The sequence below is a fragment of the Xenia sp. Carnegie-2017 genome, unplaced genomic scaffold (assembly GCF_021976095.1).
Source record: "Xenia sp. Carnegie-2017 unplaced genomic scaffold, XeniaSp_v1 HiC_scaffold_3, whole genome shotgun sequence".
Lineage (NCBI taxonomy): Eukaryota > Metazoa > Cnidaria > Anthozoa > Malacalcyonacea > Xeniidae > Xenia > Xenia sp. Carnegie-2017.
The window spans coordinates 2,665,567-2,691,149 of NW_025813493.1; the positions used below are offsets into that span (position 1 = coordinate 2,665,567).

The 25,583-nt window shown below is 32.2% G+C and overlaps 1 protein-coding gene and 1 long non-coding RNA gene across 2 annotated transcripts in view; one reads left to right on the plus strand and one right to left on the minus strand.

Annotated features, from left to right (window-relative positions):
- Positions 1-25,583, plus strand: part of LOC124454894 (fibrinogen beta chain-like) — a 104,377-nt gene that overhangs the window by 51,618 nt on the left and 27,176 nt on the right.
- On the minus strand, positions 3,403-5,144 carry LOC124454346. The gene is made up of 2 exons (XR_006951418.1): positions 4,933-5,144; positions 3,403-3,458 (listed from the first exon to the last, which is right to left on the minus strand). It is a non-coding gene; the product is annotated as an uncharacterized LOC124454346 (long non-coding RNA).

Sequence of the window (25,583 nt, forward strand, 5' to 3'; positions counted from 1 at the left end):
TCAATTAAATTAAGTAATTTATTTATACACGACTTAAAAAGAAACCTTTAAAACGTGGCACACAATACAGATCATTCTCAAATATAGCTATATTTTGTGTACTTACTTTTGATGCAGTAAAATTGATTACAAGCTGTATTTCGCCGTTGACCATTCTTAAAACAATTTACGTTGCAGCTATATTGAGCCAAACTGGCAATAATTCCCCCCAGCTGTCTCCAGTATAAAAATTATAAAAATAAAAGTCTATTATCCCGAACAGCAATTTTATTGTTAATATCAACTTTCCACGTACATTGAAGGAAATTGTTGTGTCATAACAAACAACACATGCAATTACGAACATGTTAACGTTATCAACACGAATTTTTGAAACTTCTACTTTAAAATAATAAATGTGCAGGACATTATTTTTTGAACGTGGCCAAAATGAGAAAAAATGTTTTATTTCAGTTCGTATCGCCAGCATACTCATGTAATCCTGCTGTCGATCTCTCTGTGTTTATACTCACGGTAAAAACAATGAATTTATATAGACATAAATAAGGATGATGAAAAGCTGGACTAAAACTTGAGAACTAAAAAACTAAACATCACTTGAAACATAGCCACCATCAAGGTATGTAGCTATAAACTTCTACCTCACAAATTGACCGAAATTATCCATTTCTAAAAGTAGCTTGTGTTGATGTTCTCATTTTTGGTTTCAGCAAGCTATTGACATTGATAATTAATTCATTCTTTAGTTTCAAAGGAACCGTAATAAACACAAACGTGGCAATTATAAATATATACTTTATAAAGATATTAGTTGAAGTAATGTCAGTTGTTGTATATTCAGTAGTGTACAACATGTCTTTTTATTTATGTTTGTACGCTCATGCCTTATTTAAATCGTGATCTTTTAGAGAACCTGACATCGATGATCTAATTTGAATTAGTTGAATATGCCAGTATTGTATCGATTCTCTTGGCCTTTGCAAGCAACACGACAATTCTACAAGACGTTTAATAAGAACTTGTATTTTCAAAGTGATTAACAAATCATTCCTCTTTAAAACTGGGATATTTTCCTCTGCTGCATGATGTTACGTTCTGACAAAAATCTTCAACTCTAGTCCCACTGATATTCACAACGTTTCTGAAGATTGCAGAGCGAGCATTCTGGGTACAATAGCTGGGTACTGCAATATAAAATTAATACGCATGCGCATCATTGCTTTTCTTTTTAGCGCGCTTTGTCAACGAGAACGACGCTGACTATTTTTCCTCTAAATTACTCATTTCATTCCTAACGATTCGGAGATGACTTTAATCCACTAAGAGAACGATAAACTGTTTCAGCAATGTGATTATTTTCTTCAACATTTATAATTTTGATTGGGTGTTGTAATGTTGTTTTATTTATTTTGCTATTGGTAGAGGATAATTAAGCCACTGATATGTAAACTAAACTGGACTATTTATCCACGTACATATATAGTACTATGTGAACAAAAACGCTTCTCCACACGGCATTGAAACTGAAGCCAAATTAACCCATCGAGTCAAGAAATTGTTGACAAACAAAAGAAAAACAAGCGAAATATTACCACCGTGCAGCAAGCCATTAATAGATCTCAACCCAGGAGAAACAGTGCGTATACGACCAGACCAGACGTGCAGGACATGAAGGAAAGGATGTAACCAGAAGTTTGCACCCAGGTCGTACCAAGTTATTTCGGAAGGCTGAATATGAAGACGGAACAGAAGACATCTGGCGTCCGTTAAAGAAAGGGTAAGATTGATAAAGAGCGTACCGAGGAAGAAATGAACAATCTGAGTCCGAAGACCCAAATGAGCAACAAGTTCTCTACGCAAGACACGTCCACATGTTGGTATAGAAACCAATTAGGCCACCAGAAACCAACACATCGGATGCCTCAGTCAAAGAAAATTTTCTATAGGACGTACATTACAATGAACGTTCTACATGTGATTACCAATTTTATGAAACTACTCTTCGTCCTTCAAATTGTAACCTTGTTTTGTTCCTTATGAGGAGATAGATGTAACGATATAAATTATCAAACATAGTACACCGGGCCTTTTAACGGGATGTACTGTTTGTGGCGAGATTCTAGTGTCTTCTAAATTGTGTAAGTTTTCCTAGGACTACGTGCAATGATGGGGCTAAAACGTCGGTCCTTGGTGAGTCCTAGGTCAAGCTTGATGTATTTACACTGGAGGCCTAGTCAGTCCTTGGTAAGTTACGAGACCGCAGTGTAAACGCGGTTTATATATGGTGTGCAACCATTCTCTTTGGAAGGAACAAGATTGCTGACGAGCCAGATAATAAACAATTGTTTGATGAGGTTGAGATGATATCAAAATTATTCAGACCAAGGTCAATGTTATCTGCAGAAGCAAAGCTGAGGTAGAATACGTTGCCGAGGTCTGAATAATTTTTAAAATCATAACTACGAAAGCCAAGTTCAATAATTGTTTTATTATTCACTTTAACTAACTGAAATATTATTAACACATATCAATATAGAACATTTTTCAAACCTTCGTTAATTTTTTTGTCAGCTGGTTTATTCAAGTTCATCTTGTTTAAATATGTTGTTAGCACGTTCAAAGCCATCCTAGCCGCTTTTTTATTGTTTTCTGGATGCTTCTTGTTTCAAAGCTTTTACATTGTTTTTAGAAACTGTGGAAAACATCGCTATGATTTGACTTTTTTTCGAAACCGGCTCTTAATGACGTCCATAATTGTAGAAACTGTTATTTGTAAATAGACGTCTTACCTACAGATATGTAGAATTATTTGCAGGTAGTTGACCAATCAAAAGCGACATTGCTTAAATAGTGAATAATGATGTAAGATAATTGCATGAAATGCATGATACACCAAGATTGCGTGGAACGAGGTGAAAATATAAAATTATCTACATACAGAGCAACATCTCATTAAAGAAATGAGTGAAAAGACATAACATTAGAATCACATAATTACCTCAATCAGCTCTAATTTTAGCAAAAATATTAGAAAGTTATTATTTCACCACAGTATTTTTAACTATTTTTTCAACGCTTTTTTAAATAATAATGATTATAAAGGATCTTTAAAAGACATAAAAGTTATTTTTTGTTATTATATGTTGAAAGTTTCATTAGAAATAGTGATCAAATTTATGACATTACAACTTTGGAAATTCTTTATGGTTTTATTTTCATCTCAGTGAACTTTAAGGATTTACCACCTTTCCATTGTCGCCAAGTCACACCTTTGTAATTGTTTTGGTTGCCACTATAGTAGTGTCCATTCAGGTTAGAGTCATAACAATAGTTATCATAACAATACCACCAAGCTCCTTTCCAGTCAGTGGCACAGTTTCCTGCACTTTGATGATTATTTGAATCTTTTGTTGAAAACGCCTTGGCTTTATGACAAGATAATGAATTGCTAGCATTTCCTACAAAAAGTAGTACCTTTCAAAGTTCGCATTTTATGCAGTTATAGAATTCTTCTGAACTTGCAGAAACTCTCCCAAAATGGGTTTTATGTCATTGTTAGAAGATTCCTACAGCGGTTTTTTGGGGGGCTTTTGTGAGATTTGCCAATAAGTTTTTTTTTTATTTTATGTAGAAAAAGAGGAAGGAATGATGTAAGTGTTAAAATATGTTATATAACACTGAGTTTTCATTTCACATATTCTGGTGCATGTGGGACATCCAACGACAATCACATTATAACATTGCTACCGTTTGTCATAAAGTTGTTATAGCTGACTTATTTAACAATATGCTATATATCCTGTTTCAAAATGGAATAAATAAATTGCAAAGGTAAATTTGTCAAGACTTTGACTTTGATCCTACTTTCATTTCCCAGAACATTATTTCCACATCCTAGCCTTAACTCATTGCTCTCACTCCTATGTTAAGTAATGAATGGTATTTAATTTTTATTATAATAGACCTTAAAATTCTTTATTGACTTGATGATATACCTGTAGTGTTGTCCGAGACTTAATTTACATTTATGTTTTTCATTCTTCTATATGTAAATTTATCCACGTATAATTGAATGAATTTCAGTAACGTTTATATATGTATAAATATATTATATTTATTTATACCTATTCTTGAGGTTAAATAGTTGAATGTTATGAAACAAAAGAATAGCATAATGCTTTAACGAACAACTACAAACAATAACGACCTTATCTAACAACATTTGAAAATTAAACTCCACTCTCTTCTTTGTAAACAAGACAAGTCTATTCAAAAGCAGAGAGCCTTAATTACAAGTCCTGAGCTTGTGACCAGTATAGCAGAGTATAATTCTAGGACTAAAAGGAACAGGAGGAAGGTTAATTTTGCAAATGTTGTTAGATAATGTCGTTATTGTTTGTAGTTGTTGATAGAGCATTATGCTATCATTTTTTTATTTATACATATATAAAAAATCTTGGAATGGAAGCCTGAATTTAATATTATATATTACAGGTTTGCATATATTTTATATAAAAGGTTTTAATGTTTATTTAAGTCCACATAATTTAGCAATGTTTCAGGCGCATGCTCATTACTTGTTTACAAAGCTTCAATTGAATTTTCATTTAATCTTAATCATACGGTAAGCACAATCCATGAATGATCTCTTTTTGTAAGTCAAAAATTGTTGTCGTAGGGTGCAACTTAATGATTCACACAACAAAATGATTTTATGTTTGTTCAATGTATTTTGTTCGTAATATCAAATTGATTATATTTTTTAAGATCTAACAAGACTTCCGCTCAAAGTCAACCGTTAAAATATCTATGTTTTTCCCAAAATTGCTGACCTGCCCACGCAAACTCGAATCATTACAACGTATAATGCTTATATCAAAAAATGGCTTAGAAATTTGTCCATCAAATGTTTACATTTACTTATTGACTCACCAGAATATGCACCAAGACTCAACTTATATTTATTTGCTTCATTCTCTACAGCAAAATAATCATATTCAGCATATGCTTTGTTTCCTGACCAGTCTCCAAGGTCAACACGAAGTTTATTTCTCCTTGCTGATGTTAGTCTGTATATTTTATCCAATCCAAGCCAGAATTCGCCTTTCAGATCACCAAAACCATTCTTATAATCCCTCCAATCTCGATAAAGTCTACACTTCCATCTTGACGACGTTGAAACACAGTCCAACCTCCACTAGATGTTGTCATATCACAGAAAACATTGAAACTGCCCTGGCCATCTGGATCAATTTCATAAACTCCATTCTTCCTTTTCCTTTCATGTATAGATCTGCACAGTCTTTTGCCTATAAAAATATTATTGAAAAATCTATTGCATTGAACTTCCTACGGGTTATAAATCATTAGGCATCCAAAGAAATTGTTATGAAAAGCTTTCCTACATAGATCCATTGTGCCAAATAGCTGTTCAAAACATTTTAAAATTAAACTCAACATATTTAAAATTGGCACAATTTCATTCTTATCCTCGAAATCGTATGAATTTTAAAATTGCATTCTTTTTCTCGAAATCGAATTAAATTCAGTAACCTAAAAATAGACACTTGATTGGGCATTTTTCTTTTAATTAATACTTTAAGTCAGATTTTATATAGTTTTGCACAATGCTTATCAGGAAAAAATAAGCGTTAACAATATATTTAAAATTAACACATAATACCCACTTAACAAACATTTTCAAATCAACCACTTTCTTTTTTTTACCAATGCATGAGATTCATAAAAGTCCATTTGCCTTCTGAGGCTAGTTTCTCCATATTTCTGGTTTTTCTGTTGGTAATTTGGCAGTTTATCTCAAATTCTTTTGCATCAAATAAGAAATTAAAGCCAACACATAGTTTTGTTGATGACATTTCATGGAACATTCAATGTCATTGTGAACAGCATGAGTTGAAATGATATCTTTTGGTGATAACGTCTCACCTTTAAAACAAAGAACAAAACAGGATCAATTACAAAAGGTGTAAATAATACAAAAAGATAACAAAGTCTATTTTATAGTCAAAAATACAAAAAAGAAATAACAAGATTTATAAAATGCAATGAGTCATGGAGCAAAAGAAAGTGAAAGATTATCTTCGCTCGTCAAAATTAACCAATAAATTATCAACGTTTAAACCTTAGATGGAAACATTTTATATAAATATCATGAAATATAGGGTGATAACACAATGGTAAATATATAATATTTCCTATAATTTCTACACTGTGTTTCGTATATCACCACTTTTATTGCTCTTGCTTCTGAAGCTTTTTGATAAATATTTCCTCAATCATAAAGATTTTTATACGAATTTAAATATTAGCCGTCATGTTTAAAGTAAACATATAAGATCAGTACTGTACATTGCCCCTTGCTACTCTTAAATAAAAGACCAGCTTCATGGCTGTATAATTTCGGACTTAAAGCTTCATTTGAAAAGCTACTATTACATTTACACTGATGTTGAAAAGAACCATAGCTACAAGTATAGCAGGTAGATTCTTTAATCATGGAATGATTTAAAATTTTAGAAATCATAGCATTACGACTTATTTCTTATGTATAGCAATGAAACACTATTGTGTAAGTATGCCTGAATGTTCAATAAGAATAATTGACTTTATGAGGTCAAATGCAGTGTTCTTAAACAAGTCCCAGCGTATTAATTCTGTCAGCGCAAGCTCCCGTAACTTTGCCTGAAAGAGAAGGTTTTTGTTTTTGGATAAGGGTAGAACTAATCATAAAAGTTTACAACTGATCAAAAAAAACCGTAAAAAATTTTGGCTAGCGTTTATTTTTAGCATCGGCCGACCATTCGCACAGATATTACGTTCATTCAAATTTTAATTATAATAAACCAAAAAAAGAACTCCTTTCATACATTTTGGTTTGTTTTTATTTTATATGTACAAACATGTTTTTAATATCTAACCTCTAGTTCTTTCCTCTTTTTCTAGAAATAGGATGACATTGCAGAATTTTTAGAAGTTAACTTCGATGCATCAAAGCTGGAAAGTAACACGACAAACATTGCCTCGTCAAATTTTACCGTCCTAACAGCAGTTTTGTTAAGTCTTGGTTTATTCCAAACATTTCATGAGAAGGAAATAGCAAAAAGTTCAAAATATTGATGTGTCCTTGTCGGCTTTCTGATTTAATTGGTAACATACACCAGAAAGGGAAAAACAGCCGAAGATCATATTGTAGTCAAAAAAATTGAAGCTGAGAAGTCTGCCTGCTTCTATTTACTATCTACAAAGATGGACATTTCAAATCTAATTTGGCTTCTGTTTACTATCTACAGAGATGGACATTTCAAATCTAAATTTTTTTAAACTACATTGTATGTTCATTTTGAAGCAGGCAGACTTATTACTTATTAACATAGATTCATGACGTTAGACAGAATGTACTAATCTCACATCAGAAGACGCAAAATAATAAATGAGAATCAATGATCTGAAATGTGTTAGAATGCTGTTGAATTGATTTGATAAATGTTAATAAAACAGCAAAATAAACTATCATAATTATTTTTTTGTGGGTTTGGGAGCTATTACGATAGGAATTGTTGTTCAAATATCAATCAAGACATGGTTTAGAGGTATATATGCATATGTAGATGCTTTTGCAAAAATTTTTTTACCATGACATAGTGAGGACATTGGGATTATTACTGTTTCATTATTCATGATGATAACTCACACTGTAGGTTTATAATACATCTGCTTACAGGACCCTAATAACGTCATAAAGTGAAAAAGTAAAGTACACAAATGTAAAATATTTAAATTCGTATAAAAAATTTATATTTTATTTGAAACAAAAAAAACTTTGGTAAATTTTGCTTCAGTTTTTCAGTGTAATGTAATAAGACATATTTAAGGAATCGCTGGATCGATGAAACATTATATAATTGTTCTTATGGTTTTGTCCTTTATCATAAAACAACTTTCAAAACTTCAGAATAAACCAAAACTCAGTATTTCTACAAGTAGATTGCTTTGTTGACTTGAGTGACCACTAGGTAAAATTTTCTTGATACAATATTTGTCGTGTTATCGCTTTGATGCATCCAAGTTTACATTCAGCAACTCCGCAACGTTATCCTATTTCCAAACAAGTGGCTAAGACTAGCATGGAAGCAGGGGCGAACTAGAACGTTATTGGGGAGGGGGGGAGTGAATTTATATATCTAGACAACATAGACGTCTCATGTAAATTAAATACATTGATTTCTTTTATTTTATGGCTGGTGTCACTTACAGTAAACTAGCGTGCCCTCATTAGCTCAAAATCTGTTTTGTAGGTCCATTTTTGCAAACAAATAAAAACAAATTTCGTAAAGCAAATATTTATAAAACGCAAAAAGTTAAGCAAAAAACAATGTACGGAACTGAGTCGAGCTAGAAGTCTCGGAGTCGTACTTGTTTTATTATTCTTATCAATGACACAATTACATGTATTTTTACTAACGATCAAACGTAAAGAATTGAAGGCCAAAAACAGCGAGTACAACAGTGCTAGATAGAACGCTTCGTTTTAGATTAGAAAAAAACATATATGAAAAATACTAACTTCGCTTGTTCATTTTTTGCTAATACATTTTGCCAGAATGGTATAAAATAGAAATTAGAAAGCTTTATTGCAATTAAACAACAACAAATGTAACCTGCAGGTACGCGTTTTAAAACATACTAGTTTTTTACATCCTCCAAAACATTTATTTTATCTTTTACTCTGCAGCTTACCGTTGTCTTTTGTCTTCCTAAAAAAACTTTGTGAACTTTGACAAGCATTATTCGATGCATTGCAGATAGCAACTAAAAGAAAAACTACAGAAACGCGCATCAACATCTTGCATAAAAGAAAGAAAACACTTTATGAATGAAAAACGTTTTTGTGAACATTTATATAGCCACCGTCATAAAGAATAATGTATATTTTGTACATGCAGCTATGTTTGATTTACCTAACTTGCATAAAAAAGCACTTTCCAATATTTTGGGAAAGTTTTAAGGCGATAAAAGCGATTTATATTCATTTCCTAAAGGCGTAAGCTTGTAGAAATATTTTTGCTGGTTGACAATTGATAAATTGGATAAATTGGTGTATTAGTGAATATTACCTTAAAACATTGTTCACACTTATTATATCCTATGTGATAGACAACTTATTAAGTTAAAACTACTAAGTTATTAATCATTAAGTAGTCATGTGTCTTCGTTTCACAGATCGTGGTTAATAATTGATTGCTAAAACCACAAGGTCTGTATTAAGTAAAAACGTAAAAACTTAGCAAAATCATTTATAAATAAAGTAACTGTTAAAAACATCTTTAGACGATGTTGTTGTCTTTTGTACTGTAACATACCATTGTCTTTTGCCTTCATAAAACCACTTTGTACGCTTTGACAAGCATTATGTGATGCATTGGAAAAAGCAACTAAAAGAAAAACTACAGAAACGCGCATCAATATCTTGCATAAAAAAAAAGTAAACACTTTGTGTTTGAAAAACTTTTTTGACAACATTTATACAACCACCATCATGAAGAATAAATTATATTTTGTGCATGCACAGCTGCATGTATGCTTTACTTAGATTGCATAATAAAGCCCTTTGGGGTTTTTTTTAGGCAATCGAGCTATAAGGCCATAAATGCCGATTTTTCTTTATTTCTATGAGGCGTAGGCTTGTAGAAATATCTCTTTCTTCAAGATAATTGATAAATTGGTGTATTGGTGAACATCATCTTAAAGAATATACACATTAATTTTACCTATGTGACAACATAAATATAGATGAGTTAGTTAAAACTTAGCTTTTTTATAATTAAGTACCCAAATATATCTTCCCTTCGCATATTATTGTTAATAATAAATAAAACACCAGGTCTGTATTAATTACAAACGTTTCTAGTTTAAAAATCTTTGCATAAAACCTCATTTTCAAATTACTGAACAGTTGTACAGACTTCTCCTGTTTTGTTTTTTAGTTTAAAATTAATTTTGGGCTAAGTACGTACCATATATAAGGGTTTTTTTTACGGGATATCTAGCTATATGATGATGGTGTTAATGTCCGGAAAATGTTTTTATTTCAAATTGGACTGAAATTAAAAAGCTTTTACCGGACAATGACGTGATGTTTTGATAAGCTTAATGATAAGCTCTTTTACAAAAACATATACGTCAATGTAAGACGTATATGATAGTGCTCAGGACAAACAACAGATGAAGCGTTAAGTAATATATCTCTAAAAAAGATAAAAGCATTTTTAAAGAAAAAAATTATCTCACTCTTGAAGTTCTATAGTATTAAAATACATGGAACCTATATGTTTAAAAGAATGTTTCAAAGAATAATATTTTATTAAAAAGAGAGTCTAAAAAATGCATGCATATAGCTAATTCATAAGGTGATAAAAAGGTTTTTATACTTCACAGCGATTATGAAAGAACAACAAAGAAACTCCTATAGCTGGGGAACATCCTTCAACATAAAGAATCATAATATTTTAATGATTAGGTTTATCATTTCACGAAAAACATTAAAAAAGAGCAATCACATTTTTCTTTTCGTGAAATTGCAGTTGTGTTGCATACATTTTTTTGCTATTTTTTATTATTCGAAATGTTTAAAGACACCTGTCATCTTCCTTCGTTCAATTTCTTGTCCATTAGCTATAATAACGAAATTAATTTAAATTGAGACAAAATGACAAAGCGTGAATTAAACAATGACATCCAATAATTTTAAAATCATTTGCTATATTGTTTTCACTCACAGTCCTTAACATTAGTCCAGTCTCGAACTTGTGAAACGGGGAAACTGGCAGGAACTTAAACATAAGACTTACTGAACACAAACGAGGTACAAAGAAACAAGACAAAACTAATCACATTGTCGAACATCACCGAATCACAAAGCACAACATTGACTGGGACTCGGCAAAATGCATTACTTACAGTACTGACTATAGACAACGGTTTACATTAGAAAGTTGGTATACCAACTTTGAACAAACCCCCCTGAACAGACCACAGCAATTACCGGCACCTTACAAACGACTTATTCACAATACAAACAAACGATCAACTAAAAACATTACACTTCACATTAATTCACAATGACAATACACAATTGACACCCACACTTTTCCAGTACACACAATACAATGAGGTAAGAACCAGCTAAAAAATACGGCTAACCTGACGTTTACTCCTCATTGAACTCTGAAGATGACTACCGCTAAGGTTGTCGAAACGTCCGTCAACAACAAGAAAAACAGTCCTTCTCAGGACTATGCCAACCTGGACGATCTACATTTACAAACATGTAACAGTTATTATATTCAACATGTTTTTTGTTTTCTGACCAGTCTCCCAAGTCACCGCAAAGTTTATTTTGCCTTGCTGATGTTAGCGTATTTCATACAATCCAAGCAAGAATTCAGAACTAAGATTACCATAGCCTTGTTTATAGTCATTCTAACCACAATGTTTCTGTTACTGCATTGCTAGAATATAAGTCAAGCGTTAAATATGACATGTAAAATTGTTTCTTTGAGATTAAAATGTACACTAGTGTGCTACTTTAGTAAGAAATCAAAATGGCGAGTTTGACATCTTCATGTTAACGAAACAACAAACAGGAAAATTGAGAACATTTATATAGCCACCATCATGAAGAATAATATATATTTTGTACATGCACAGCTGCATGTAAACTATTCTTAGATTACATAATAAAGGACTTTGGGATATTTTAGGCAATCTAGCTGTAAGGCCATAAGAGCTGATTTTTCTTTAAATCCAGGAGGCTTAAGCTTGTAGAAATATTTTTTTCTTCATGATAATTGATAAATTGTTGTATTGGTGAACATTATCTTAAAACATTGTTCGCACTATTTATATCCTATGTGATAGACAACGCATTAAGTTAAAACTACTAAGTTATTAATCATTAAGTACTCAAATATGTCTTCGTTTCACATATCGTTGTTAATAATTGATTGCTAAAACCACCAGGTCTGTATCAATTAAAAACGTAAAAACTTTGCAAAATCATTTAAAATAAAGTAACTGTTAAAGACGTCCTGTTTTGTTTTGTGAGCTAAAATCAATTTTCGCTAAAGTCCCGCCATAATGGGTTTTTAATTACGATATCTACAGCCATAATATATTTGCAATAATGCCCGAAAAGTATTTTTATTGTCAAGTGAATGCAAATTAAAGCTTTTGGGGTACAACAAAGTGCTATTTTATTATAAATGTTATTTTAATACACAAGTTTAATGATAAGTTCTTTAAAAACATCAATTTCAAAGTAAGACGTAGGTGAAAGTGCACAGAACAAACGACAGCTGAAGCAATATATCACTAAAAGGCAAACGCATTTTCAAAGAAAATAAATTACTTTTTCTTATAGTTTCATCTGGCTTGTTGTCAAAGAAACGAATTTGTCCCAATATTTTTACATTAAAGGCTGCGGTGAAGTCAAATGCCTTTAAATAATCTTTTCCACATTAGGTGGTATATTTTGCTATTTTTCATGATTTTTTAATAACAGTAAGAAAGTTTTTGTAGTTCTTTAAAGAAGCATCGACTTTTCATGTATTTTGAGAAACACTTGTTTATTGTGCTGACTCAACAAGAAAAATCGTTTTCCCTTTGCAATAAAGGAAGCCTTAATTGTCATGCTCAGTGTTTTATGGGTAGCTAACATGCTCTAAGTTGTAAGATATACTAAGCAAAATAAGGCATATTCCATTCTTTTATCTTCTATAAAAATATAATGGGATATCATTAAGAGGTAAGCCCAATAATTATATATTTTAAAGCGTGCATTTTTTAAATAAATTTGTAGCATGAAAGTTTTTTCATTGAAGACATTTCTTTGTCGAAGCACATAAGACATCTTCAACAGTCTTAGATACAACAAGCTGAATAAATAATCTAATTAAAAAATTACATTGCATTAAATTACATGATAGGATTAATAGGAATAGTGTTTAATTTTACACATAAGGAAATAATGAAAAATATACGTACATCATGAAACTAACACATGATCAGTGGCGTAGCAAACCTGCAAGTTTCTTCTTGCTATGTAAACAATTTATTGTTCATAATACTATGAATTTTTAATAAAACGAATGATGCTGATGATAAAAAATTACGTATTATGAATAAATTGAGGGCTGGCTAAGCCACTGCCCATAAAGGAATAAAATTGAAAAAGCATGAAATAAATTTTGGATGTGATGTGAGGAAAAACGAGCGTTTTTTATCTCTCTAACATAAGGATGAAGTCTTGTGTTAATTTTAACGGTAATTTTAACGGTACAAAGAAGCCAATAAAGCAAGTACAATTAATTTCATGACGATCATCTTTGCAAATTTTTAATTTAAGAGGAATCAGATATCAATCCTTTGCTTTTATGATTTGTCTTTTTGAAAAAACACAACGTGCTATATGAATGTGTAAGTCATGCCATGAAGAATAAAGTATAATAATTACAAAATAACCTTTAAAGAAGGCAGCCCACTTTAAAGAAGGCAGCTTACAGCATGGTAAAACTAAAAAAACTGCAGTTATTTATGAAAAGTCATCATGGTTTAATTTTCATTTCACTTGTTTTCACGTTAAACTAGACCAATACATATTTTACCATTTAGGTTGGAACCATAACAACTTTTATACCACCAAGCACCTTTGAAGGAAGTAGCGCAATTTCTACTATCTTTATCATTATCTGAATCTTTGGTTGAAAACTTCATGTTATTGTGATAGGATAATTGATCCGCAGCAGTTCCTGAAAAGTAGAAATAGTTCTATAGTTTTCTGGTGATTTGTATTTTAAAAACGTTAAAACCACTTAAAGTTGGACTAGCTGGCTTGCAGGACCAATTTGTATTCGCATTCATATGAGGCGGGCTGGCCAGGCTGAAATGTTGTATTTAATTTCTGCCAACAAACATTGTATTTTGTGGGAAAATTAAATTGTGTTTAGACTCAGACATTCAACAATCTGATTGCTACCAGTGAGTTCCACCGATTATTGTAGTGGTATAACATGAAATTTTCAAATTTATTTTCAATTGCACATTATTGTTTTGAAGTTTTTGTCATGTTTAAATAACCAAACAAGACAAGGGAATGCCCAATCTCATCTCTTCCAGCCCTGTTTAGCCGGGCTGGCCCAATTGATGCAGTTATATGAGCCTGTTAGAACCTCGCTTCCTTCAAGCGTATCTCGTCAAGCTGGGCTGGCCCGCTCTTCATATGAACGCAATTTCAAAAAAATTGTAAAATAATATACGAGGCGAGATCTCGGCAAAGCTACCTAGCTGGCATAAGCGGACTGGCCCGTCTCATATGAACTGGTCCTAAGGTACAATCTGTCAACACAATTTGCTATCACAAACACTCATTTTCGTCAATATTTTCTTACCTGTGTATTTTCCAATACTTAATTGATACTTATAATTTTCATCCTTTACAACAAAATCTTCATATTCAGCGTATTTTTTAGTGCCTGACGTGTTTACAAGATCAATTCGAAGTTTATATTTCCTTGCAGATGTTAGTCGATGTATCTTGTCCAATCCAAGCCAGAATTCGGATTTAAGATTACCAAAGCCACGTTTATACTCCGCCCAACCCAGATAAAAGTCTGTATTTCCATTTTTTATTTGTCTTTGAATAACAGTCCAACCACCACCTGATGACGTCATGTCACAGAAGACCTTAAAGTATTCTTTACCATCAGGATCTACTTCGTATATTCCATTGTGTCTTACACTTTTTCTGTAAAGATCTGAGCTGTCTTTTCCTGATGGTTATAAAAATATTAACTAACACAGAGAAATTAAATGAAAGATATTGTTTTTATTGGACAAATATTACTCCTTACTCGAATCTATAAGTGTCTTTTCTTTTTTTAAAATCATTCTTACCTTTTTCCGAAATATTTGTAAGTTCTTCATTTACCATGTAAAGTGTTTTCAATTTTTTTTCAAGACTTTTTAACTCCGTTTGTAATGTTGCCCTTTGGGCATCAAGTTTTTTCATTTGTGACGAAAGATCAATCATTTTCAAGTCAACTTTCGTAATTTTTTGTTGTAATTTCACTAGTGTATATGTTTGTACTTCTGTCCTATTGATTTTGTGTTGAAGACTTAACTTAAAGATTTGCAGATGTTTGTGCTGGGTTTGAAGATTCTTGTGATATGTTTGAAGTGTTTTTATTTGTCCGTCTATTATTGCAATTTGTGATTTCAAAGTTGCATTGTTTTTATCGGATTTTATGGTGCGTTTCAAGTTATGGCTGAATGTTGAGTAGAAATCTTTTAAATAATCTTCCTTTTCGTTTGTTGATCTCACTCTGCAAAAGTAAGAACGGTAAAGTGAGTCATGGAAAAGTTTTTAGATGAAATATTTCACACTATAAATAAGGAATTGAGAAAGATTTATATCCAGTATATACATGACATAGCTAACAACTTACTAAAAAGGTGTAATGTATATAAAAGTCTTACTCCTCCCATACACAATTTAAACAAGAAAAACTTGGCTTGAGCTGATTTGAAAAATCCTTAGTTAATCATGTTTGTATACTGCCCCAGGATTGAATGTTAACTACAACTCGACAACTTGTACTAAAGGTTATTCAAATTTAAAAAGAAATACGCCATAGAAGCGTTTCTAACACAGTCTTTTTTGCGTTCAACAAAGCGCATTAAACATTTCCAAGTTCTTAGTTCTTTACACTAAACCATAGCTTACCCTTGAATATTAACAACAATGCAGCTAATCGCCATCAACGCACAAATAAAGCTCACCAACTTGTCTTGTTTAAATGTCTTACAAGTAAACACTCCAGGTTGAGTTGAAGATCGAGCTCTTTATATATGTGTGTGTCCAGCATAAATAAATTGTGAGGATAAAGAAACTTTGCATATTTATACAGACTAATTTGTTTCAGCAGATAATTGAACTGCTTTAAATAGTTTAAATATGTTGAACAGTTTGCACACATAGCCACAAACTGGACAGTGTTTCAATTTTAAAGTCGAATTCACTCAACTTGGAAGAAGTTTACAAAATTGACTCAAACTTTAAATCGGTAGTTTTGAAGGATTTGCAACATAACATTTACTCTTTAATAAACAGGCCTTTATTTATCGTAAAACAACAACACTAGCTGATTAACACAAAATTAATGATTAAAGACTTATTGTGATATTTTGGTAACAAACTAAATGTGGCTGTTAAATACGATGTATTTCACTGATAGCTTGCTCGCGATGTTATAGATTTTTAAGAAAACAATTTAAAAATAAGAAAGACTTATAATAAAAGCACAAGGCATTACAGTTAGCGTTGTGTTTTGCTAAAAAAAGAACCGAGATCTTCAAAAATTTCCAATTAAATGCTCTTCATGACGTCACCGTATAAGGGAGCAACATCCAAAACAAAGCTTGCATTGATATAAAGACTGTTTATTAAAAATTGATGCAATTAAAAAGCATTTAACAGTATCCTTTGACAATTCTAATTTCATCTTTTGAATAGGATCCAGCAAAACGTGTGTTAAAGAGCCCGTATGCTGTATGTTGTTGATGTAAAGAAGTAACTATGCTTTGAATGGTGCTTGACATTGGTTGCTGTAACCCGAGAAATGTTGTATCTACATAACGAGCATCTCTACATTACACTCGCACTTGAAGTCGTAATTTCACTACAAACTTTCAATCAAGCAAGTCTTTGAGGTGGCGGCAGAATAATTTTTTTTAATAAAAACATTGTTTATGAATAAATGGTCAGTTAATTCGCTTGTCTTTCACTCAAAGTTTATTTGATTGAGGACGTGTCAATATAAAGAAACTTAATAAAATACGAGGCATTTGAATAACCCTTAAGATTTTTTATATAACTCTTTCAAAGAAGTAATATGCTTAAGGTTTCTATATTTACATTATTCTATATTAACCTCTGAGTGAAGAGAATGAGTTCAATCTTGTAATTTAGCTGTGTCATGTCACAAAACAAGAACTTCTTTTGATTCATTCAATACTAGTTAGATCAATAAAAATAAAAAGTTCCTTTTTTGGTTGGTTAACGACGAGGAATTTCCTCTTTTATTTCGGTCAACACTAGGAAAGAATGTCCGTTAAAGGACAAATCCACCTTATGACAACGTCACTATCAAAACTGTATTAGTATGCAAAGGTCACCATAGTTTGAAAATTTTACATCAGCTACTTTCTCTTTAAAGAAACACGTAGCTATTTAAATGCACTTGTTGAACTGATTGAGACTTAGTAGCGTAGAGCGCCATATACGTCAAAGGAAATTACTTTTACGTCATATCAACAAAAAATTTGAGCTAGCTGTTTACAAATTTAAAGTTATGTTCAATGGTCATGTTACACAGCATGGCACTTAAACAATAAAAACACGTACAATTTTTTCTCGATAGTTTTGAAAGTGATATGGAAGGATATCCAACAAATAGAATTCGTAAAAAATTAAATGGTTTGAGCCCGAGAGTATCGTTACATGTTTGTGGATGTAGATCGTCCAGGTTGGTATAGTCCTGAGAAGGACTGTTGTTGTTTATGCTAGTTTTTAGCCTGAATAGTCGGCTAATGAATATCAAGAAGATTACCAGTCAATTGAGAATAAGAATTTGAGTATGTTGATCATCAGCACTAACCAAGCATCAACAGATGATGACGAGCCATGGCGTGCCATTCTTCAATAATAAGTTAAAAATAAGAGTAACGTTGACAGATGTTTTAATTTCTAAAGAATCTATGTAGTTTGTGGAAAGTACTCTAAAAGCTAAATTTTGACCAGGCATGGTGCAATAAATTTTAAAGTTTTGTTTCCTGTCGCTCTTATTCAGCTTTATATATGGAAGTCAACATTCTTTGTTTGACACTTCGTTGTCAACGTCGTAAATGTTCAATTATGGATAGCAACAAGAAATGCTTATGCTATTAAGAAATACCAAATGGATGTGACAGATTGTGCATGGAAGCCGTTGAACAACATGAAAATAAAAATTTTATAAACATTAGTCCGCGTCTCTAACAATAAAAACAAGGTTGACATTGATATGTAAACTGTTTGTTTAAAAATAACAAGTGGCGCAAAATCATTGAAACTTTTGAAACGATATACTTTGCATGATAATTCGAAATTTATCATTAGAACAGTAGCCTAGACAATGAGAATATTTAGACCTTTGGAGCTCAAAGTTGAAAATGAACGCGACCTATATATCCTTATAACCTTCCATGTAAGAAGCGCTCCATAACACAGCAGTATCTGTGGTTCCAGTTCAATAATTGCACATTGCATAATTATATCTGGCATCTACCGACCTTGTTAAGATAGGTTTTACGCAAAGATTGCAACTCTTTAAGTTTCTATCAACATGTTGTATGTTTGAGTTACTAACTTCATATTGAAAATAATTAGCTAAGAATTTCCTTTTTTAATTATGGTTAGGTTTGTGCTAGTTATAAATTCCAGACAAGTTTATAAACAAGAGCTTCCTTTGTTAATTCAGTCATTGAATGATAGCAAAAATTTCCGTTAAGTTTATAAATAAAAACTTCCTCGGTTAATTCAGTCAATGATAGCAAAAATTTCCGTTATGTTTATAAATAAGAACTTCCTCGGTTAATTCAGTCAATGTTAGCAAAAATTTCCGTTAAGTTTATAAATAAAAACTTCCTCGGTTAATTCAGTCAATGATAGCAAAAATTTCCATTAAGTTTATAAATAAGAACTTCCTCGGTTAACTCAGTCAATGTTAGCAAAAATTTGAGTTAAGTTTATAAATTAAAACTTCCTCGGTTAATTCAGTCAATGATAGCAAAAATTTCCGTTAAGTTTATAAATAAGAACTTCATCGGTTAATTCAGTCAATGTTCGCCAAGAATTTCAGTTAAGTTCATGCACAAGAACTTTCTCTTTTAATTCAGTCAATGCTAGCAACGAATTCTGTTAAGTTTATAAGCAAAGACTTCTTCTTCTTACTAGATCCGCCGCAATACTTAGTATACTAAAACACGCTTCTTGGGATTTTGGAGTCTTGTTTAATGTTTTCGATTTGTTGGTAAACAACACTTTGGAGTGTGTCTAACTCTCGCAAGTCGCGGTTAGATTTATCAGTGTCCTTTGACAATTCTAATTTCATCTTTTGAATAGAATCAAGAAAAACGTGTGTTAAAGAGCACTTATGCTGTATGTTGTTGATATAACGAAATAACTATGCTTTGAATGGTGCTTGACATCGGTTGCTGTAACCCGAGAAATGTTGTATCTACATAACGAGCATCTCTACATTACACTCGCACTTGAAGTCGTAATTTCACTACAAACTTTTCAATGAAGCAAGTCTTTGGAGGTGGGTGGCAGAATAATCTCTTTTTAAATAAAAAGAACATTGTTTACGAATAAATGGTCAGTTAATTTGTTTGTCTTTCACTCAAAGTTTATTTGATTGAGGACGTGTTAATATAAAGAAACTTAATAAAATACGAGGCATTTGAATAGCCCTTTAAAATTTTTTTATATAATTCTTTCAAAGAAGTAATATGCTTAGGGAATTCTATATTTCTATTATTCTATATTAACTCTGAGTGAAGAGAATGAGTTAATAACTTCATACTTGAAACAATTAGCTAAGAATTTCCTTTTTTAAGTATAGTTAGGTTTGTGCTAGTTATAAATTCCCAACAAGTTTATAAACAAGAACTTCCTTTGTTAATACAGTCAATGATAGCAAAAATTTCCGTTAAGTTTGTAAATAAGAACTTCCTCGGTTAATTCAGTCAATGTTTGCAAAAATTTCCGTTAAGTTTATAAATAAGAACTTCCTCGGTTAATTCAGTCAATGTTTGCAAAAATTTCCGTTAAGTTTATAAATAAGAACTTCCTCGGTTAATTCAGTGAATGTTAGCAAAAATTTCCGTTAAGTTTATAAACAAGAACTTCCTTTGTTAATTCAGTCAATGATAGCAAAAATTTCCGTTGTTTATAAATAAGAACTTCCTTTGTTAATTCAGTCAATGATAGCAAAAATTTCCGTTAAGTTTATAAATAAGAACTTCCTTTGTTAATTCAGTCAATGATAGCAAAAATTTCCGTTAAGTTTATAAATAAGAACTTCCTCGGTTAATTCAGTCAATGATAGCAAAAATTTCCGTTAAGTTTATAAATAAGAACTTCCTCGGTAAATTCAGTCAATGTTAGCCAAGAATTTCAGTTAAGTTCATGTACAAGAACTTCCTCGTTTAATTCAGTCAATGCTAGCAAAGAATTCTGAATTTGAGAATAATGACAAAATCATTGTTCTCAAACCTGACAAAGGCAATGGTGTAGTCATTATGGATCGTCAGGTATACATTAACTCTTGCCTCACTATAATTAACAATTTATCTAAGTTCAAACCACTGATCATGATCCTACAATTTCCCGTGAAGCAAAGTTACAACGACTGCTACGTAACTTAAAGAAAAAGAACGCTATTAACGAAAAATCATTTCAAGAAATGTACCCTAGAGGTTCACAGCCAGCTCGATTATATGGTTTACCTAAACTTCATAAATTAAACAATATCAATGACATACCTCCTATCAGACCTATAAATTCTTCAATCAATTCGTATAACTACAAATTAGCCAAATACCTCAGCTCTTTACTCCAACCCTAATACCTAATGACCATTCTGCTAAAGATTCTTTTAGTTTTGTCGATGATTTTTATCTTTTAACACTAACGCTCCACATGACAAATTCTTTATTTCTTTTGACGTTGAAAGCCTTTTACCAACATACCACTGACCGAAACCATAGACATTGCTATTGATTTAATTTTACCAACAACCCTACATTCAAAATGAACAGAACAGAACTAAAACTATTGTTTAACATCGCTACGGCCGAGACTCATTTTTATTTAACGGTAAGTACTACGACCAAATTGACGGGGTAAGTATGGTCACCTTGGCACCCATTTTAGCCAACATTTTCATGGGTTTTCACGAACGAAACTGGTTAAATAACTACGGCAACAACAAACCTTTATTTTACCGCAGATACGTTGACGACATTTTTTGTATTTTTCATAACAAAGACGAAGCATTACTCTTTTACGAATACATCAACAAACAACATCAAAACATAAACTTTACATACGAAACCGAACAAGACAATCAGTTGCCCTTTCTTGACATCTTACTAACTAAATCACATGAAAACTGTATGACCTCTACGTACCACAAACCAACATATACAGGACTACTGACTAACTTTTTTAGTTTCACACCATTAAATTACAAAATTGGACTGATACGAACACTGACCGACAGAGCACGGAAACTTAACAACACAGACATCGGCTTTCAACGTGATTTAAAGAAACTAATATTCACTCTCCAACGTAATTCTTTCCCTTTTCATTTCATCAACAACACTATACAACACTATTTGGACAACAAGATAAGCACTGACTCATCTAACGCCACAACTAACACTAACGATATACAACAACATGACAATAAACGTTATTTCAAACTACCTTACATAGGTGATTACTCACGACACACACAACGCAAACTCACACAAATCATTAAACGCTACTGCACTGACATTGACGTTAAACTTATTTTCACATCTTTTAAAATAAAATCTTTATTTTCGTTTAAAGACCCACTTCCCGAACTTTCCAAATCTATGGTAGTTTATCAATTTTCATGTGCGGGATGTAATTCCCACTATATTGGTGAAACTTCTCGCCAATTATCTACCAGGATAAAGGAACATACTCACACAGACAAAAACTCCACTATCTACAAACATCTTCAAGCCTCTCCTTCATGTAAAAACAAATTCTCACCTTCCTGTTTTAAAATCATCGACACTGATCAATCCACTTTCTCACCAAAATCAAGGAAGCTCTACACATTAATAAAACTAATCCCGATTTAAATATCCAAGTTCACCACTACAACACTATATTTACTTTATAATAATATTTTTGTTATAAGTTCTTAATACTTATTTTTCTTTTCCTTTTTTGTAAATATTTTATATTTAGTAACTGAATCATAATCCTATTCATTGTAATTAATTTATTCATATCATATTACGTATCATATTACTTAACACTAACCATTCTGCACTGAAGATGGCATTCTGATAATGTCGAAACATGTTTGCTCTCAAAAAAATCGTCGTTTTTCTCAAGTGTTTTTTAAAATTCTGTTAAGTTTATAAGCAAAAATTTCTTCTTCTTATTAGATCCGCCGCAATGCTTAGTATACTAAAAACACGCTTCTTGGGATTTTGGAATCTTGTTTAATGTTTTCGATTTGTTGGTATACAACACTTTGAGTTTGTCTAACTCACGCAAGTCGCGGTAGGTTGAAAAACTCTAATTTGCATTGAAAAGTTCGTGCAAAGTTGTTGCTACCTGAGCTCTCGGGAGTCTCTATTTCTATGTATGTTCATTTGAATGTGCTCTTGTGTCAACTGAACAATCAATCATTCAAGAATCACTTTAGATATATGGTGTTAACTTGAAAATCACAAGGTATTATGACATCGAAGAGCTATATTGCCTATTGTAAAAATTCAAATGCATTGAAAAATGATATACTTACTTAAGCCATGAAACAGCACAATATACATTAGTGGGAAGGTGTAAGTATACTTATAATATACGCATTTTTTAAATCCTGTAATTATAGAGATGCAAGGTTGGATCAGCGCCCACAATCACAATAAATTATAAAGGAATTCGATCACGCTATACGTAAGTATGTTGTTTGAATAAAGTGCAACGTTAGAATAATTCGACGCCTGCAGTTAGAAAAACCGGCTACCACTTTCACAAGTACACGACTGACAAGTGTTTTTTTGCAATAATAAGTTTTGAACCATTACAAAAGTTTCGTCATAATAAAACTTTGATTATATATATTTGTTATGACTGAATATGTAAGAGCATGTAGATCCAATCAGACTTTAACATGCATGTTCTCTGTTACATAGTAGCCATGCCAACGTACAAGCTTCATTGCATTCAAGACTTACTTGAATACAATTAACTCGTGTAACGATAATGAAACACTTATTTGCAAGAGAAAACAATTTGTAATTATGGAAAGTGTAAGTTATACACATAATCTAAACATAAGTTATAAACTGGGTGTTTACAATTTCAAGTGTATGTATACAAGGGCCTGTTCATATGAGCTGGCTGGCCCGCTTTACCGAGCTAGCCCGGCAGTAGCAAGATCTCACCTCTTTTAGTATTTACATATAATTTCAAATTTGATTCATATGAGCGGGCCTGGCCTGTTTTACCGGGATGTCGCTTAAACGAGGCGGGATCTCGGCATAAACGGGCTCATGTGAATGCACAAGGCGGGCTAGACCGGCATGCCGTGTTAAACATCGTACTAGTGCGCATGCTCATAAAAATCAATGCGATGCAAAATACAAGGCGAGCAAAAGAGCAACTTTAGGCGGACCATAGACTAATGCATAACATCATTGAGTTTCTTTCAACTTATAAAAGTAATATAAACAATCGGGATTTGGACTTTTATGCTGCGTGCGTAAATAATTATTTCCGTACTTTGTCGGGCTAGCCCGCCTCATGCGAATCAAATAAAAAACTGGCCTAGCAAAGTCGGCCAGCCCGGCACATATGAACAGGCCCTAAACTAATAATAATTCATTATTTATTGACATCACAATTCTTTGACTTGAAGACATCCGTCATATTATGTCAGAGGTCAAATTTACTCAAAAAACGTACCTTTAACTTTATTGATCAGATGCCTTTATTTTAACAGTCGGCGTTGATCTAACGGCAGTATTGAACAAACAATAGTTTCACTTTATAGAAATTTTTTGTGTAGCGCACATCTTATTACGCATGTAATAAGCATAGTGGCAGCCAGTAATTTGTATTTTCTGACCAATAGGAGTGCTAAGGTGGCGAGTCGCAGCCAGTAATTTAATTAAATATACAGCACAAAGTTACACGGTAAATTGAGACTACTGTTTGTTTCTATAGACCAATTGCATCTACGTCATTAACATCCTAGCAATCGTTGCTAAGGCGCTTCTGGAGGACAAGCATCAGCACTGACAGGCTGACAGGACATGCACATGTTTTGAATATAGTATGGCAAATTTTTTTCCGAAAACCAATAAAGCCAAGAAAGGCTTGCTTTCTGGCTACGCTAACTCAATTGTTTCTGCAGAGTGCAGACTGTAAAGAACAGTAGTCGGTAGCCAATCTTTCAGCATTTATAGTTATATGATTTACAAACTTTAGATATATTATGAGTATAACTTACATTCTTCCACCATTGAAGAACTGCTTGTTCTTGGTAAAACTGTTGATATGTCGTTTTCCAATGCATTGAATTTTAACAATAGGCTTGGCCTTCAATCTAATATTTTGTCCGTGTCAAGTTGACAACATATATAAAGTTGCAGCTATCTGAATAATTCTTCAATGATTAATACTTGGTCATTAAGTATAAATGATTTCAACAAAAAACCGCCATAAACTACTTTAAATGTAATATATATGTTAATTTGGATATGTATGATAAACACAAATCATGAAATTCGAAGGCTCTAGTGACATACTTTAATGTTGACAGCAGGGAACTTTGACTCCAAGAGAACATTCAAGTGAGCATACATAGAAATAGAAACTTGTGAATTCAGCGTCCACTTCGTTCAAACAAAATCAACTCTTTGTTATTTGAACTTTCGTGAGATTGTTCTTTGAGATCATGTTAAAGCACCACATATATTGCTCTTGTAATGCAGTTAAATGCGATTTAGGTGTAGCGATTGTGGTTGTGTTTAGGGGTTTTATATTGTTGAATTGCAACCAACCTCCAGGGACTTATCGAACAATGTGGCTCGCCCAAGATGGCTGATGCCCACAATAGCACTAGTTAAATGCTTTTAAACGTGTAACTATGTAAGCATTGATAATGTGAAAAATCATTTCATGCCCACGAAGACGAAAACAGTCACATTACAAACTCAAAAAACGGAAGTCGTTTTGAGTATGATTTGATTACATCAACTTCATTTAGATAAACATGTTAGAAACTCATACTTCATCAATATCATTGATTGAAACAATATTTTTTATTATTTCATGAAATAATTACAGTTTTCTTGACTTCTATCTATAACAATTTTTTGCACATTTTCTCATAGAAACAACGAATGTAAATGTTTAAGACATATAACATGACGTATTGACATTGATTTTGATCATTGCCTTGAAATTATAAATATTTATGAAAATTCTTCATGGTTTGATTTTCATTTCACTGGTTTTTACGTTATTAAAACCAAGCCAAGCAAGATTTTTACCATTTAGGTTGGAATAATAACAACTATTATACCACCAAGCGCCTTGCCAGTAAGCAGGGCAGCTTCCTTCATATTTGTCATTATCAGAATCTTTTGTTGAAAACGCCGTGTCTTTATGATAGTTCAATGCATCA